The following is an 18,125-nucleotide window of genomic DNA, read 5'->3' as shown; positions in this document are numbered from 1 at the left end:
TCGAATCCATCCACGGACATTTTGCGTTTAGTTAGCAAATGAAAATGACCTCAGAAACAGAGGAACTCCCAACCTTGAATGGGCAAAGGGCTAATGCAGACGGCCCAGTTATTCAGGAATTACATGTATCAGGCTGCTGAAAATGTCAGGAAGGGGATTACCCATGATGTGTTTCCTACGAGTAACTTTGTGGTGACACCGTGGATGATGGGGAAAGTCCAAAAATCGAACTTCGAGAGGTCATGAAAATGATCAGCTTGTCTTGGGAGAGGATCAGTGCTTTTGGAGCTGGAGATAGCCATAGACAACAATGAAGGTCAACAAGTAGAACTTGGACAAATAGCTGAAATTGAGCAGAGTGACAAGCATGATGATTTACAGTTTTTAGAGGAAGAGACAGATTATCAAGAATTAACAAAATTGTTCTTTGCTTCATCAGATAATGTATCCATATCCCGGTGAAAAGAATGGCAAGTTGCCATTGAAATAATGCATCTGCCCTCCCTTCATTTACGCAGCAACATTTCATCCGTCGTAAGCACTCAACGTTTGCAACGCACCATTTCTAAGGGCAGCTTTGATTTTGCGTTTGTGAGTGCATGGAGGTATTATCTAAATAATACCTCCATGGTGAGTGCTGCAGGATTTTAGGCGAACATGCTCTCTTAAAAGTAAAGAGTGAGATTTTCACTCTGGACTTCGAGTGAAACGTCTTTAACTCTATAAGAGTCAGAAATTAGGCCCATCCACTCGCCCGGACGGAAGTTATTTTCACTCTTAAAAGAGTGCCCTGGCAACTCATTGTTTTCATGTGCGATATCACTCTTTACAGAGTGAGTCGGGGCGCCATAGTTAATCTCCGCGCAATTAGCAGATTAGAATTCCCGCGCCCGCCAAATCGCCTTTGTTCTAGGAGCATATAACAGCGTCTTGGGAGTTGCGCAATGCCATTTCCGTACCCGATCGGATGCTCGTGCGCGAAGTTCTTCTTGGATCTCTGCAGTTCTTTCAAAAAATCTCCGATTATGTCAAACCCGTCTCTAAAGGAGTGGCTCGATGAAAACGTTGGGGACCTGTCTGAAGTTGTTTTCGAACCGTTGGAAGGTAATTCACTCGATTTCATCTCGTATTTCGATATTTTTGATCAAAGTATAATACTCTGTGACGTCGTCACATGTGATGCTGGCACACTGCACAGCGTGTGTGCGTGTGTGTTTGCACTGTACTGCTGTACTTCGTACATGTATTATAATTGTATTGTAGGCGGTAGTTGATAAAGCTTGGAATCAGTGAAACCTTGGAACCAGTGATAAACCTTGGAATCAGTCCTAAAAATGCATAAAAACATGAAATAATGCCATTGGAACCTAAAGTGGTTACGAATCAATATTTGGAAATTATTTTTACATGATCAGATCGGAATTTGACGGTAGTTTAGAAATCAGTCGCATATCCGATTCAACAATCTATATTTTAGAACAACCCAGTCATACCTCGCCTCCCGTGTACATTACTGATCTCCCAAATATGGGCATTCACGTCACGACACGCCCACCACACACCCATAATATGGACCAATCAGCGCTCCGCTTACTACGCCACCACACGGGGCCTATTTGAGCTACGGAGCGGTGTGATCATACAGAGTGATACAGAGAAGATTGACTACATCATGCAGTACCGGCTGGCACTTATCCGTACATCATCTTATACATGACAAGAAACGTAGATGAAGGTTTATTACCGAAGGTTTTGGAAGGGTTTGGAGATGAAAAATGTGAACAAATTCCTTCGCCGTGAGCGATTTCTTACATCTTCCAGTACGCATCGTGGGATGCAGAGATCTTTGTGACGTCACCAGTTCTAAGCGGTTTTTTTTATTCACGTGTGTGTTTGTCCTATGATCTCGTGCATCTAGTACCGAGCATAATACTTTATCGTCTATGGAATACAAAACAATCATAAAAACTAATTTTTGCTTCCATTGAAGAGAAATAAAATATTTTAACGACCACAGCGCATTGCCAATTGATGACGTCATCCTCCACATTAAAAATGTTGGCTTCTGAACTAACTGGCAAATTGCTATCAATAAAGTCAGCTGGGACGAGACTGTCAGTTGGGAGGGTATAAATCGTGGAAGGAACGCATCCGATTTCCCGCGCTATTTGCACAGTGATTCCATGGTTTACATTGAATATTACAAGGTTTATCAGTGTTTCCAAGGTTTCACTAATTCCATACTTTATCAACTACCATTGTAGGCCTGTATGGCAACTTTTTGATAAATCTAAATGATGTTGCAGATGTCCGTGCAGATTCATGCTGGCCTTTTAATAGGTGAGCTTTAGGCCCCTTATGGATATAGTAGGCCTACTGTCAATGGCCTACTATGCTTGCTTGCAATATATCTTATTAATTATGTCTGGTGGTCTGATGCATGGTCGTTCATCTTAAATTTTGGATTCTGTTGTAACTTTTTTTCAGGAGTGCAGGCAGATCCTAACAGTAACGTGATGAAGGGTGGTGTGATCTAGTCAATCTGCCATTTAATACACAACTGAACTAATTTTCATTTCCACTTCCAGCCAGGTGACATATGATGATCAAGGCTTTTCCTTTCACTTTCAGTTTGTGACAAAATTATGATGATCCTTTTAGTTTTATCAAGTCAAATATTTGAAGGAATATGCTGACTGCATTCTTCTGTAATTCAAGTGCACATGACTTGTAAAAAAGCTGTCAAAAGAATTAATTAAGTACATCTGATTTTAAAAAATGGATTGAAAATTGAACAACTATTAGCCTACATGTCATGCAATTTCTGTCACATCTGACCAATGTCAGAAAGAACAGAAGGTTTTTTAGCCCACTCATGAAAAGGCCGCTGTTGATATTGTTGTTGCCATCCTTGCTGACCTTTAAGATATATCGCTTGGCCTATAATTGAGATAGATTTAGAATAGAATTGTGACAGACCTAACAAGTTACAGCCATCAAGTGATGACATGATTTGAATTTCAACAATTTAAGTGTTTTTATTTGGAACTTCAGACCTTTCAGTCAATTTATGTCTTGAGTATTATTGTCGCCATTCTTGTCGGCCTCTAAAGACTAAGATAGAGCTTGTCTTGGTCTATGAGGTAGATTTAGAATTGTGACAGGCCTATCAAGTATTGAGTAATGACAAATAATTGAATTAAAAAAATTGGTGTTTTTACTTTGGAACTGAAGACATTTAGTCAATTTATGTCTTGATATTATTGTCGCCATTCTTGTCGGCCTCTAAGATAGAGCTTGTCTTGGTCTATGAGGTAGATTTAGAATTGTGACAGGCTTATCAAGTAAGACAAATAATTGATTGAAAAAAATTGGTGTTTCTACTTTGGAACTAAAGACATTTAGTCAATTTATGTCTTGATATTATTGTCGCCATTCTTGTCGGCCTCTAAGATAGAGCTTGTCTTGGTCTATGAGGTAGATTTAGAATTGTGACAGGCTTATCAAGTAAGACAAATAATTGATTGAAAAAAATTGGTGTTTTTACCTTTGAACTGAAGACATTTAGTCAATTTATGTCTTGATATTATTGTCGCCATTCTTGTCGGCCTCTAAGATAGAGCTTGTCTTGGTCTATGAGGTAGATTTAGAATTGTGACAGGCCTATCAAGTATTGAGTAATGACAAATAATTGAATTAAATAAATTGGTGTTTTTACTTTGGAACTGAAGACATTTAGTCAATTTATGTCTTGATATTATTGTTGCCATTCTTGTCGGCCTCTAAGATAGAGCTTGTCTTGGTCTATGAGGTAGATTTAGAATTGTGACAGGCTTATCAAGCTGTGACGAGTGATGTGAATTTTAAAAAAATGCTGTTTAATTTGGGCGTCCTTAGTACAAGACCTTAATCAATTTATGTTTGATATTAATTATTGTTGCCATTCTTCTCGGCCTTTAAGATAGAGCGTGTTTTGGTCTGTGAGTTAGATTTAGAATTGTGGCTATCAAAATTAGTTTGGTATTTGACAAATAGTCAGCTTGTCTAGGTAATTCCACTGGGATCCTTTTTTTGAGTTCGTGTCTGGTTCGTCCTGGTATCAATTTTTTGATTTTAGTTTGGCAAAACTCAGTCTTCTTGTCATTTGTGTCAGAATGTCTTTGCGATTCCAATTTACTTGTTAGAGAAAGAACCTTTTCTCCTTGTGCTCTGTCAGTCAGTCATTGTCAGTGAGGTCAGTCAGTCATGAGTTCTGTGATGTCTGTATTTGTTGCAGGTTTTCACCTTTCTGTTTTGACTGTTGATCTGAAGTGAAATCCACAAAATGATTGGATCCTGAAATTGTTGTTTAATGTTATTTGTTATTTCATTTAAGAAAATGATGTCGACTTGATGGTGCTGGCAACGATGGAGGAGGCTGACCTCAAAGAAGTGGGCATCACCAGTTTTGGAGTGAGGCGTCGACTCTCCATGGCAGTTGTGAAACTAAAGGAGAGCATTGCAGGCTCCGATTGTAGTGATGAGCTGCACCTTGAGTTAGAGGTAGGTAATCGGCTTGTTTTGGTCTACCAGTAGGCCTAAAAAAGAGAGAACTGCCAGAAATGGAGGCCCTACAATGTGCAGTCACAACATGGGAACCAATAACGGCAATTTGCATGAAAAGATATGCGTCTTTCTGCCACTAGCAAGCTGTGACATGTACATCCTAGTTTTCTAAATCATGCATTTTTCTGAGGAGGCCCAATTGATCCTGACACAGTTTCTTGAAATACCTGCAGCTTGGTAGACCGAGTTTGATATCATATGTCGGAGGTCCTAAAGAGAGAAATTTTCAAGAAAATGTGGATAATAAGTAGATGCTTTATGGACATTGTCTGGGTTGTTTTATGCTCCCAAAAATATGGAAGATACATAATAAATAGGTATCACATTCTTTTTTTCAGCCGTCATTGAATGGTTCTGTGATGATTGCGTCCAGCCAAGTTCCACCATGGTCTTCTTCCACACCCAGGCAATCTTCTCAAACTACTGCATCAGGTTCCATGGCCAATAACACCAGCCGCAAAAACTGCACATCTTTAACATCCGTAACAGTAAGTTCATATGTTATTCGCCTTGTAAATATTTCGTTTCTTCACAAGATTTCTTCAGTAGGCCTATTGTACACTGACCATGATGACTGACAGAGGTAGCTCTGATGAGGTCAGTTGGCCTCAAGAGGGTTCTCAGACCTGATCAGAAGTGTTGGACAGTTGGAGAAAGAGATAGCATGTCAAGAAAATGTTTTGTTTAGAGGTGCCACTATGATTGCTCACCCATGGTATGATCCTATTTTCAGGATTATAACGTCAAGGCCATTCTTGAGGCACATATGAATGGAGGGCCGGTCCTAGCTCATCTGGAGGAGGGATTGCTTCCCGTTAACAGCAGGAGAGAACTAATTCGAATACTTGTGGATTATCTTGTTCAGAATGGAGGGAGGGGAAAGTAAGTGCATACTGTTAGTCATTACCTTCTCTGAACCAAAGCCTAGTCAGGCCTAAAGCCTTTGCCTGACTTGAGTTTTTCAGGGTGTGCTCTTTACTCATGTGCGTCTTTTCCTTGCCCGGGTGTAGTGAACCTAACAGGAAACTTCAGGTTTGCTAATCTCATTCAAAAGGTCTGCGAGTGTGAATAGCCAGAAGTGATGGTAACTACTGCAGGAATCAAGTAAAATTTCATTCATGCAAGAGGGTTTTGTTTTACTTTCAGGGGCAAGTCTGATCCACAAAATTACATGTAACCTAAACTGACCTACATGTACATGTATGTTGAGAGTTAAAGATTGTATATTTTTCTTGTTTCTAGGTATCCAACTGGGCCTCAGAAAGAAGCTTTGGCGATCGCAATGGTCGAACAGTTCCCCTGTCTCAAAGACGATTCGTTGGATGCTAGTGGTCATGTAATAAGTGTTTCAAATCATTGAATTTCGTACTTTAAGTTCAAGCAATTCACTGTGCTACGAAATGCAGAAGGATGTTGATCAACTCTTGGGAAGGATTACTTCTGTTTTATGTTATTAAGTTTCCTTCCCATAGCAGTGAAGAAGAATGCAGGAGGCATTCGCCTCTGCATGGATCCTATTGCCAGCTCTAATGTGATTAAGTGCAAGACCCTAGAATTAAGTATGGATGCTTGTCTCTTCTAGGAACACTACTATGACAATGGCCATGGCTATATTGAGTATAGACTGAAGACAATTAGAAGTGCTGACCGTCCAAAGGATAAGCAGAGATGTTCAACAGCAGTGAAAAGGAAACTCCCTCTTCCCACGCCAGGGAATTTATCAGGAACATCGTCAGCAATAGATGAACTCCCGGAAAATGTTACAGAGATCCGAAAAAAGGTAAGCACAAACGCACTATTTCCAGTTGGTTCATGTCAAATGAAAATTCATGTGAATGATAGTTGGTCTAGCAGAAGACCATTTCATGCCAGGATCCTTTTATTTCTCAAATGAGAATGTCATCAAACCTGAAAATCTCCAAATACTTTGATTTTAATGCATGTTGAATTATTGTTCTGCGTTCTCTTGCCGTGCACAAATTTGTTCCATTTTAGGCGAAGCTTTGTTTTTGTGCGTAAGTTTGTTTCATCAACTTATTTACAGATTGAGTGGCTTAAACACACACCTCCTACAAGAGAAAACATGCCAAAGATACGTGAATATCATGCCCAAACTTGTCGTCAACGATGGGATGATATTGTGAAACAAGACATGACCATGACAGCGGTACTCAATGCTAATCCGCGACTGCGGGATATGCCAGAATTGGTATGTATAATAGAAATATTACGCAATTCATGTTCCTATTTGGACTGGATTCCCTCTAATTGGCATTGGTCACAGGATATCAATGTTTAGTGGAACATCATGTACAATCCATCTTATTTTGGTTGCACTTGCAGCTCCCCACATCTTGGACCAGATGCATAATAAAATAGTGCAAAAGGAGTCTAGAGGTATCCAAAGCTCAATGATTTTAACCTGCATTTATTTTTAATCAGAATTGGGCTAGTTTTATACTCTTTGATGTGAGTGAAATGAAATCTCTGGATGATGAGCAACGTTCCTTTATTATTGAACCCTCAGATTTTGTCCTGTACTTTCAGTCTGTCTTCATAAGACAACTACATGTAACTGCCAGTTCAGTATCAAATATTCAAATACTCTTTATTCTTATTCCAGATCAACATTGATTTTGAGGAGCTTCATCCTGATAAAGGTGTGAATTTCTTCGCAAATTTTACGGCTGATTTCAAGGACAAGTTGATGAAAGTTGCAAAGGCCCAGGAGAGCAATGTCATTGACACACTGATCAGCCAGTTTGAAAAGACAGGACACGCCCAAGGTAACTACAGTAACTGCTGAAAGTATTGTGTCATAGCACATTGCTATAAGGAGTGGAAAAAATCTTACGTTGATACTACCGGTACTAACTCTTTTGCATTGAAAAGGAATATTTTTAGTTTAGAGCATAGCATAAGCTACATTGTATGTGTCAGTCATTTTTAACCATAATTAGTTTTGAGTGATTTGTCAAGCAATGTACTCAAGAAAAAACAGAAACCCAAGCATATTTCCCATTCTGTTCAAAAGAAAGCACTCTCTTTCACAAGAGTAGCCCCAACTAGTAGGATTTTTATCTCACCCTCAAAGAAATGTGGTATCAGTGTTCATTTTGAACAATGTTCTTGCCAATGACTGTGCCGCCCTGACAGCTGCACTCAAGACTCAGTGATGTTTGTATTCAAACTCTTTTTTTATTATATATTTTCAGGTGACCTCTGTGCACTTTTCGTCCTTGCGTTGTTGCTTCCATCTAGTAATTACAATAAAGCCATAGGCAAGAAGTCGAAGTCAGCAGGGTCGTCAGCTTGAAGCAGAGTGGAGAGTTTAAGCTTCATTGTTCAGGAAAAAACTGTAAGTCATCGAAATTTACTAGACATGTGAAGTATAGTCTGCAGAACTGCTAAGAAGCGTAAATTGCGATTTGGTTTCTGGACAAGAAATGGGGCAGATACTGTGCTTTAATATGTTTAAGACACCCTCTCTATTAAAAACACAGCATTTGATACCAAATTAGTATTTATTACATTGAATTAATGAGACTTCTGTAATGAGAACACCTATCAATTCATGACAGCACTTGTCAATCCCAAGAGTATGAATCTTGTAAGTATGCAATACACTATTTATTTTGCAGTCGTCCATCTGCATCCAGGAAGCTGCATTCATTCCTTTTCAGCTACTGAGTTTGTGTGCACTGAATCACCTTGTTCATTGTAACAATTATTTTACTTGTAACAATTATTATTATTTCAGATGTGTGCTGACATTGATGATTTTGCCTTGAAAAAAGGCGAACAGTTTTCGCAGCCCTTCATTCTTCGAGTAGGAAAAGCGGAGAGCCAGGCTGGAGAAAGCTTTTATATAATCTGTGAAAATGTCGTGATACCCGGGGGAAAGACAATCTTGGATGCCTTTGACAGGCTGTTCAAAATATTTTTCATATTCAATGTACATTATCCTCTCCAGGTAGAATGTTTCTACCAGTTCATTTCAGTTACTATGTATAAACTAGATGGAACGACACTACAGCCACAAGTTACATCTTTGCTGGCCAGCATTAAAGCCCAATAGAATCTCTGTACAACTTTAGGGTAGGCTACTTGCCAGAATGTGTATAAGCTCTTAAGTAGATTGTAGTGTATCATTCATTTAGTATTGGAATATAAAAGAATGTGCCTGTTGCTAAACGAAATTTTAAACAAGTATTATGAACTACATGTTGCCTGCAACATCCTCTTAGAAAAGCGTGTATTTTGTAATTACTCTCTTTACATAATGACATAGAGCGCAATAACCTCCCTGGCAGGTAGCCCCAACACTGTGAAACGTTTTTACCACTTGTATGTTTATTAGTTAAAAATATGTTTTTTACGATCTTACAGTATGTTATTTCTCAGGACACTGACAAAACTCTAGTCTTAGTACAGTTATACAACTTACTGTTTGGGTGGAAACTAGTCATAAAGTTCTTTTGGCAAACATTGTGAAGAGTTCGTGATAATTTTTTAATTGTGTATGTACTGAAATTTGAATGTCTGAAGCTTGTTTGGTAAGATGCCTGATGAAGGTCCTAATATTTTGTTCTTTTGGAACAGTATACATGTATTTGTGATACAAATATATATTGTTTAGGTACTTGATTGGATTATTATTTCACATATCGCTCATGCAATGTGCATGATATGCATTTCTTGCAAAAACTAGCTGTATTAATGAAGCCAATATTGTTTATTTTGATAAAATGTGTATTTTATGTATTTGTTGTACTTTGTTTGCATGGTCAGTAATGAGATATGGTGGTAAGTCAGATTTCAACCGCAGTATTTTCTTTGCATGAAGTGCACAGGGTAGATTCAAACTTCTGTGTGGGACTGAGCATGTAAATTATGATTCAAATTGTAAGTGGGATCTAGATTGGGTACTTTGAAAAATTGCCAATTATTGGTATGAGTTGCCCCTAAATTCAGCAGGGATTCTTCATCGTGAGTGGTGGGTTCTAAAGAACATAGAAGTCAGGCAGTATCAACTTTCGATTGCAATTATTGTTCCATTTGTGAAGCTCTACATGTGGGTAGTATGAGCCCTCATCCTGTACAGGGTGTGCTAAAGGTGCATTGATTGTTCAGCTTATGAGGATAGTCCTTTTGGGTCACTCTGTAAAGTAGACGCATTTTGTAGCATCTTTTTAATGAAATCGTGTGTATAATGTGATTTGCGATTCAATCTATGTCAGCTAACCCTTGGGTATGTTTTCATTTGAAATAAGTGTTGAAAGCTTAGGCATGTAGTTTGTGATGTCAGCAAAGTTAGGTAAAAATATAAAAAGGACTGTAATGTAGAGCAATGCTGTGCAGTGCCATTGGTGTGTAAAAGTTTACAAAGAGCAATTACATGTATTGATTTTATGAAAATGTAGAAATGCCATTAGTCTCCATTGAATAAAAAAGTGCTCTATTTCATACATAACTGCTCATCGTTTTTGTATTTTCTGACTTTGCTTCTGACTTGGACCCAGAGCAAGGAAACTGAGTGAAAACTCATCTGGAAGATTTAGTAGTAGACATCTTAAGGAGTGGAATCCCACTAGATGTAGAGTGAAAACTCACTCCAAGAGAGTGAAAGTAGTGGACATCTTAAGGAGTGGAATCCCACTACATATAGAGTGAAAACTCACTCCAAGAGAGTGAAAGTAGTGGACATCTTAAGGAGTGGAATCCCACTAGATACAGAGTGAAAACTCACTCCAAGAGAGTGAAAGTAGGGGACATCTTAAGGAGTGGAATCCCACTAGATACAGAGTGAAAACTCACTCCAAGAGAGTGAAAGTAGTGGACATCTTAAGGAGTGGAATCCCACTAGATACAGAGTGAAAACTCACTCCAAGAGAGTGAAAGGAAGCGACATCTTATGGAGTGGAAACTCACTAGAAATAGAGTGAAAACTCACTCCGAGAGAGTGAAAAATATTGTCGTCTTATGGAGTGCTCTTCACTCTGAAAAGAGTCATGTTCACTCTTGGAAAAGAGTGAGATTCTCACTCTTATTGAGTGAAAAAATCACTCTTGAAAGAGTGAATATTTTTCACTCTTTCTTAAGAGTGAAATTCACTCTTTTTCGAGTGGTCACTGGCCCACTCCAAAAAAGAGTGAATTTTCAATCAATTAGAGTGAAATTTCACTCTTTACTTTTTAGAGAGTGGACTTAATAGCTCAATGATCTCAAGCTTTGACAACACATGTAGCATGTTTCAACATTGCTCGCAAACGCCATGTAACCTCCAGGATTGACATTACTGAGTATCCCGTAACGCGCAGGTTGGTGCATAGGTCGGGTCATCAACGTCTATTGTTGCAGTAAAATGGAAATAATCGCTATTGTTGGAGTAAAAAATTGACAACGTCGCTGGACTTAGAATTTTTTCAAATCAGGCCTGGGTCAGACTGCGAGCTATGCGAGGAACTACTGTATATACTGTAGCTTGTTCGCGGTAAATTATTTCGTTGTAGCAAAAAATAATTTGAAAATGGTTTTCGACCAGCAAGTTTTATTTTCATATTTTATTTTCTGGCTCTGATAATTTGTTCTAGGATCCACCGTTAGAACTGAAACTTTCATGACTGTTTTGTTATCTATCTCTTTAACAAGCAGAATCTGATAGATGAGTGTAAAATATACATTATTTCTGTATTTCCTCCAAGCTAGAAGATTACAGAACAACAAGGTATAACAACCACAACAAAATTGCACAAAACAGAAAAGAAAAGAAAAAGTGTCTGTGAACTAATCTCCATACCATTCTTCCTCAAGGCCGCCAGGTGGCGGCAGTGACACCAAGAACTTGTGACATTACGTCAAAATCCAGGCCATCTTTTTGCTTCCCAAGCAATGTTTCCACAAGTTCATTGTCTGTCATGTTCCATAGTGTGCTACAAACATACACATCACATTTTTTGTTCTATGCTGTCCCAGAAACATATGTTACTGCTGAAGGCAGTGCATTCGCCGAAAAAGTGGATGTGTGGGTCCGTGTAGGATCTGTTGCATTGTTCGGCGGATTGTTCAGTTAGTTCGATACTCAGTGTGCACAGTTTTGCTGGAAAGGCATAATTTGATGCTAAGTTCGGATCGTTCTTTGTACAAATCCAAAGCATTGACGGAGAGTCCAGATCGTAAATTATTATATTAACCATGTTGTGGGTTGCAATTGTTTTGGGTCACGCTGTAGATCGAACTTTTCCAAAACAAAGGTAGAACAGCTCTATTTCCATCACATGTACTTACATAAAGGACAATATCAAATAAATCACCGGTAAGAGTAATCATTTTCAACTTTCAAAAACACTACAAGTCAAGCATTTGTAAGAAGTAGTATGCTGGGAGGAATGGCATTTCCCTCTCATGTCGTGACTAGAGAATTAGGTCAACTCCATATTATTAGTGCCGAATACATCCTCAATTGGATATCACCCGACATCCCGAGCCTAATCTTCCTTGCACACATATCTTGTTAAGTAACACTTCACACGAGTGTTGCTTTAATGGGTCTTTCAAATAAAGAGTCAGGCCACGGAAAGTTTCCTTTGATCCCACAGCTCTCTCGGGCAATTAACTGAAAACCATGATGAAGCCCTTTTTAATTCAGCTACAAACTGAGCTGAGGTGCAAAACAATGATGGAACGACCAAAATTCAAAATATTTACTCTACACATCAGGTACACACATGATTTATCTGGTTACAAATACATGTACATACAATAATATTTTATATTGATAAGAACGATCTAAGAATTTAGACAGATGTGTTGATTTGCTGCTAATTGCAAAGCATAACAATAATCAAACCGCAATAAGCTGCATGCACTCTCATCTGCTTGCAATTTGATATAAAAAAATCTATAATCAGGTTGTAATCAATGGCAATTTATACTGTAAATTGTTTTTTATAAGGTGACTCAAAAATTGATGAACACATCATAAATGTTTGTTAGGTTCAAGCCAAATTGCGTGTTCAACAATACTGGAGCGGTATACCTCACACGAATTTGCGCTTATATGTGTGCCAAAACAAACTCATTAATGGGAAAATGAACCGTTTTCTAATTTAAATAAACTAGAAACTGGGCTTCAAAATCACAACACTATCAAATATCCAATTAGATAACAGTTGCATTGAATTAGAAACATTTTAATAGACATAAAATGGGATTTCTAAACATGTGAACATCTTACCACAAAAAACGAGACGTTTTGCATTTTTTCATGTTCTTTTAGTTTTTTTACCGCGAACGCGAAATTAAACCTGCTATAAAACTAGTTGTAGTCGGTCAAAATTATTCATATAAATGTTATCTTTGACATTATATCCACATAGTTTTATAGGGATCAGCGACTTTGAAGAAGACGTTTGCTTTAAAACGGGATGTTTGTAACGGCAATGTTCAGCTGATCGAAGAAATGTTCAAAGTCCAGTTATGAGGAATTGGCTTGGGTGTACCACGTGACCCGAGAGAGCTCTGTCCCAACGCGTGTCTTTCGGAATAGTCAGTGTCTTTGATGTTGAAATGTTCCCTAGTTGCCTGACTCTTTATTTGAAAGACTCTTCTTTAATGTAGTTCAATATAGTCTCATGATTACCCGATCCCGGCGCCCAGTCGTTTGATAAAAAAAGTCACCACCTGCCCGTTTGTCATATCAAATTATTTCTGCAGATATCCGGGATTTACCGCTACCCTATATTGTTTATTTATCGCCAGCTTATTTCTCTATCGCATTACTAAACAGGTGAAGTCATTTTGCGCCAATTTCTGTTGCGCGTTGCCGTAGCAACCAATGCAATCATCATCGGGATGCGTTTGTCTATGTGTTCTTTGACTACTGCTTTGGGGATGTTTGTGGTAGAGTGATTGTGGTCGGCCATGGTTGTCTGGTGGATACAGTTATTTCGCATCAACTGTTACATATATGTAATCGACTTTTCATCATTTAGCAAAGGTTACATTTGTTAATACAACGTCAGACCGTTGCACAAATATGTGAACGTCGCAATACCAGCTGAGGAATACCCCAATGAACAAAAGTAATATCCATGTAATGTTCAGATTATATCAAAACCATGCGGTCTAATTGAAATTTATTACGAACAATTTCGTTACAACACACTACATGTACATGTAAAATCTCGGTCAGAAACTATTTACCACACGATACGTGATCACCCAATATTTTTTCACCTGTTTTTGATGCAGGTAGATAGATCATTTGTCCATCATTTTGCATTTTTTAGTGATTTTTCTGATCAATAGACTGACTCGGGTTTTACCGTTGTTCGAAGTTTACCGGTCAGACTGAGATTTTCTGAAACTCTGCAAATCCTAAAATGTTCACCTATAAAATCTTCCAGTGTTTGCATAGATGGATATCACTATCAACAGATTTCAAAACTTAAAAATGGCAACTTTGTTGGGATTTTTGCACTCTGCTTTCGTGTCTAGTGAACAGCACTCTGAGATGCCCCCTCAAGGTTTACTATGTTCCTATTGACAAAAGCCCAATCAGGCCTTTCCTGTAGTCAGGCCTTTTATGAGTCATGTGTCCGCGGCATATAAAAACATGTCTGGGCCAGTTTGCATAAAGCATCGTAAGTGTGAAAATGTCCTTACTTAAGTATTACCTTAAGATGCTCTTTATCCTAAGTGATATGCGTAAAACATCTTAACATCTCGTATTTTCAAATATTTTCCTCGTGGTCGACTGAGGTGGTAGGATGACACGAGTCTTTTGAAGACAACGAGTCTTTAGAGATATGTTGTTGGTGTAATTGACGGAACGTACATCCTGGTCCAAATGCCTCATTTTAACGAGGCGAATTATGTAAATCGCCTTCGATACCATTCAATAAATCTCTAATAGATTTCTAATATCTCTTTCTCCTGTTGGGTCCAATTCGGTTGCCTGGCGCAATTCTTTTTGAGAAAAGTCATGCTCCTAGCTGTATTGGCCTGTGCAGATTCAACTCACGGTAATGCATGATCCTAACAGAATACTACTAGGCGTATTTTTGTATTGATGACCTCTCCAGACATCATTATGCAAGCACCCTGCCTAAATTTAGCCAACATTGATTTGTGACAGCAATTTCTACTGGCTGGGAGCTATTGCAAAAAAGGTATCATCGTGAAACTGACAACGTTTGGAGATAAGGAAAAAACTTGGGCCTATGGATAAATTATTTCATTTAAGTATTACCTGAAATAGGCTATATGCGTTCCACTTAAGCAATTTACTTTTGCCAGGAAATCTTCGGCAACCTTTGGTGAAAACTAGGTTAAGGGCTAAGAAGTTTTATGCATAGGCAAGTTTTTACTGGCTATGAATGCGGGCTAAGAAAATCATACCCCTTGGTCCTCGCCTTGCACTATGAAACTATTGGTTGTCCCTGATGTAATGCCGATGGCAATTACTGCATGGCTGTCCCGGCTTAGGCTGGACCATGTTCACTGGACTAGTTTGTCACAACCTACACCTCACAGGACTAGATGTAAAGGTCCAAACTGTGACTTGTTGTCCCAAGATTGTACCATGTATCTGCTGGGCTGGTTTTTCTCAACCTACGCTTCAAATTAATTGATACAAAGATCCAGGCTGCATTTACTAGTTGTCCTAGGTTGTGACCATGCATCTAATGGACTGGTTTGTCTCATGCTGAACTTCAAAGTATTTGATGTCAAGGTCCAGACTGAAGCTACTGGTTGTCTACTAGGTTCTGACCATATACCTACTGGGTTGTGACAGTCCAAGGAACCCCATCCCAAAATATCCTGAGCACTGGAAGATTTTACAGATGAAAATTTTCAGGAATTTAGGAGTTTCAGAAAATCTCAATCGGATCGGCATACTTCGAACAACGGTAAAACCCGAGTCAGGCTATTGATCAGAAAAATCACTAAAAAATGCCATATGATGGACAAATGATCTATCTACCATGCATCGAAATTAGTGTAAAAATATTGGGGGATCACGGAGTAACTTACAAACATCCGGTGGTTAATAATTTCTGACAGAGGTGCATATGCTGTCGTGTTATCTTAGTCTGGATGGGTCTGACATCGCAATGCCTTTGGCCTAATTAATAAATGTGTGACCTGAGAAACAACATTAATTTCACTACAAGTTGGAAGCCACCTGCAATGATGACACAGCTATCGCTAGACGAGATCATGAATTCAACACTATCACGCCTGAACCCAACTAACAGAGTGTTTTAAAAGGACGTAAGGTAGAATGGGTAATTGAAGCCCCGGTTTAATTGTAGCCCCTGCCTGTGATATTGATTGATATTCCCCTGCATCAAACAATGCAGGGGCTACAAATAAACCGGGGCTACAAATATCCCATTCTACCTTACATTCTATTCCAAACTAAGATGATCAGCAGTTTATCAGGCTCCCAGCTAGATGAACAGTACGACGGTATTTTGTTGTACGACGTTTCACATTATTGTAAAACGTTCCCCTTTTCTTCAACAAGCTAGCTCGGCAAGTTGGAAGGCCTGCCTGATCCTATTTGGAAAGTCGGGAAAATTGATTGATTTTTTTTGCTCTCAGAGATGGGATTTCAAGCTATCACAATGCAATTTAGGCATTTAACAGATAGCGTTCATGTCGTTCTATGTCTAAAAGCGTACACACGTATTCCATGTCTTTGCCCCATATATATTTTATGTTCTAGTATGATGCGGTTTTTTGAGAAGCTCAAATAAATGTACCTGAAAATATTTGTATGGCTGGGTAACAACTGTGAAACATACTTAAATGTTATCAAATTAATATCCGCGCATCATCAACCATACTCCTCAATTCGTAACCAGCCAGTGCGCATGCCCAGAATAGCTTGACAACGTATGGTGTAAAGTTTGGTTCAAGATGTTCAGAAATGTTGCATCGCTCTCCACAATAGCTCACGGATAATCATCAAATCTACCAAAATTGATCGTTCCATCATATCCCAGTGTTTTGAACCTAAAATTCATTCCGACCACAAACGATCCAGAAAATGATTGACTTTTTGCAGGACATGAGCCCCTATGCTTCATCCATGTATCAAGCATGACGCTACATGCAATAGAGTGCCTGGAACTTGTGCTACGTCATTAATCAGGACACTTCTTCAATGGTGCGAAACACCGCCAAATTAGAGCTTGGTTATTTTCTGTTGCTAATATGGTTCGAAAAGTGCCAAAACAAGCTAAATTGATTATAATTAGTTAATTATCATACATGCATTCCACACCCGATATCGTGAGAATCAAAAACAATTGTTTGGTCAATTAGATGAGCGCGAGATAATGAGGTCATAGCCTGAAGTCGCTGGTCCAGTGCTCTACATCCGTGCGCATGCCCAAACGGAAACAAGAATAAATGTTAATTAGTTTATAGTATGGGATATAAGTACACATGTGGTAGTTACTCCTACGCACTGCTTATCTAAACACCTCGTGGCTTCGACATAACCTAACATACTGGATCCTCTCACCAATAAGATCCCAATATCAATTTGACAAAAAAAAGATCATCAAGTTTTCATATTAAGGTAGCTGAAAAAAAGAAAGTACTCCAGCAGCTGCATCGGTCGGATTCTCATCCGGCCGACTCTTTAATAAGGGGTAGCATAACTAAGAACAGTATTACTATGCTCTGCACTGTAAAGTCATGTTTAGAATCTACGACAGCACAGGAAGCTGTTCCATGATATCCTGGAGGATCGAGTTGGATATGATAACGATGTGGACCATTCGATAAACGACTGTTCTACTCACAAAAGCACCTCTGCCAATGCATCCCTGTCGCTGACAAAGGCGGGCTTCGGTCTGAACAAAATATTGGCAATCTAACTATTAGAACAAAAACCTTGGCGCACGGCTGTACTGGATGTTCACTATTCGTATTCCTCTCATGGCATAATGAAGCCATTATTGGACAGATATTACAATATCAATAAACATACCGGGTTCCTTGCCTACTAGATTATAGTCATCCCTGCTGCCGGCCGCACTTAGCGTCATTCGGTCGTCAAGATGAACAGCGCAACCCGCAAGATCAATTTATGGCATGTAACCTCGGAGCCTCTCGAGCCTGGTTATTCAGATAACACAATGTGTTTCGTCATTTAGCCGCGAACTTCTCGGCAAATCCTATTCACGGCTACATTAATCGCAAGGTATAGGTTATTGGGCAACGTTTAAATCGCAATGGCCGCAGTACACATGACAAAGTGTCCCACTTTTCCTATTTTTTTAATCAAGGGAGTAATTCTGTCTCAATTTACAGGCGTATATTTTGTACTGACATAATGTGTTAACAAGAAGAAACAGTAACGTACAAAGCTTCAGCTCACTTGAAAAAGGAAAAAATACGAGTTACGTTAAATACGCGTTTTTTCAAAATAGTTGCAAGGGAATCAGATTGCACCGGTCGGATTCTGATCCGGCCGACTCTTTAATAAGGGGTAGCATAAC

At 38.9% G+C, this 18,125-nt stretch overlaps 1 protein-coding gene across 2 annotated transcripts in view; it reads right to left on the bottom strand.

Moving 5' to 3' along the window:
- LOC135501810 (leucine-rich repeat and immunoglobulin-like domain-containing nogo receptor-interacting protein 1-B) overlaps window positions 1-18,125 on the bottom strand; it is a 130,438-nt gene that overhangs the window by 70,052 nt on the left and 42,261 nt on the right. The window lies entirely within an intron of this gene.

The sequence above is a fragment of the Lineus longissimus genome, chromosome 17, assembly GCF_910592395.1.
Source record: "Lineus longissimus chromosome 17, tnLinLong1.2, whole genome shotgun sequence".
NCBI classification, from domain to species: Eukaryota; Metazoa; Nemertea; class Pilidiophora; order Heteronemertea; family Lineidae; genus Lineus; species Lineus longissimus.
This window is presented reverse-complemented; position numbering and strand designations above follow the sequence as displayed.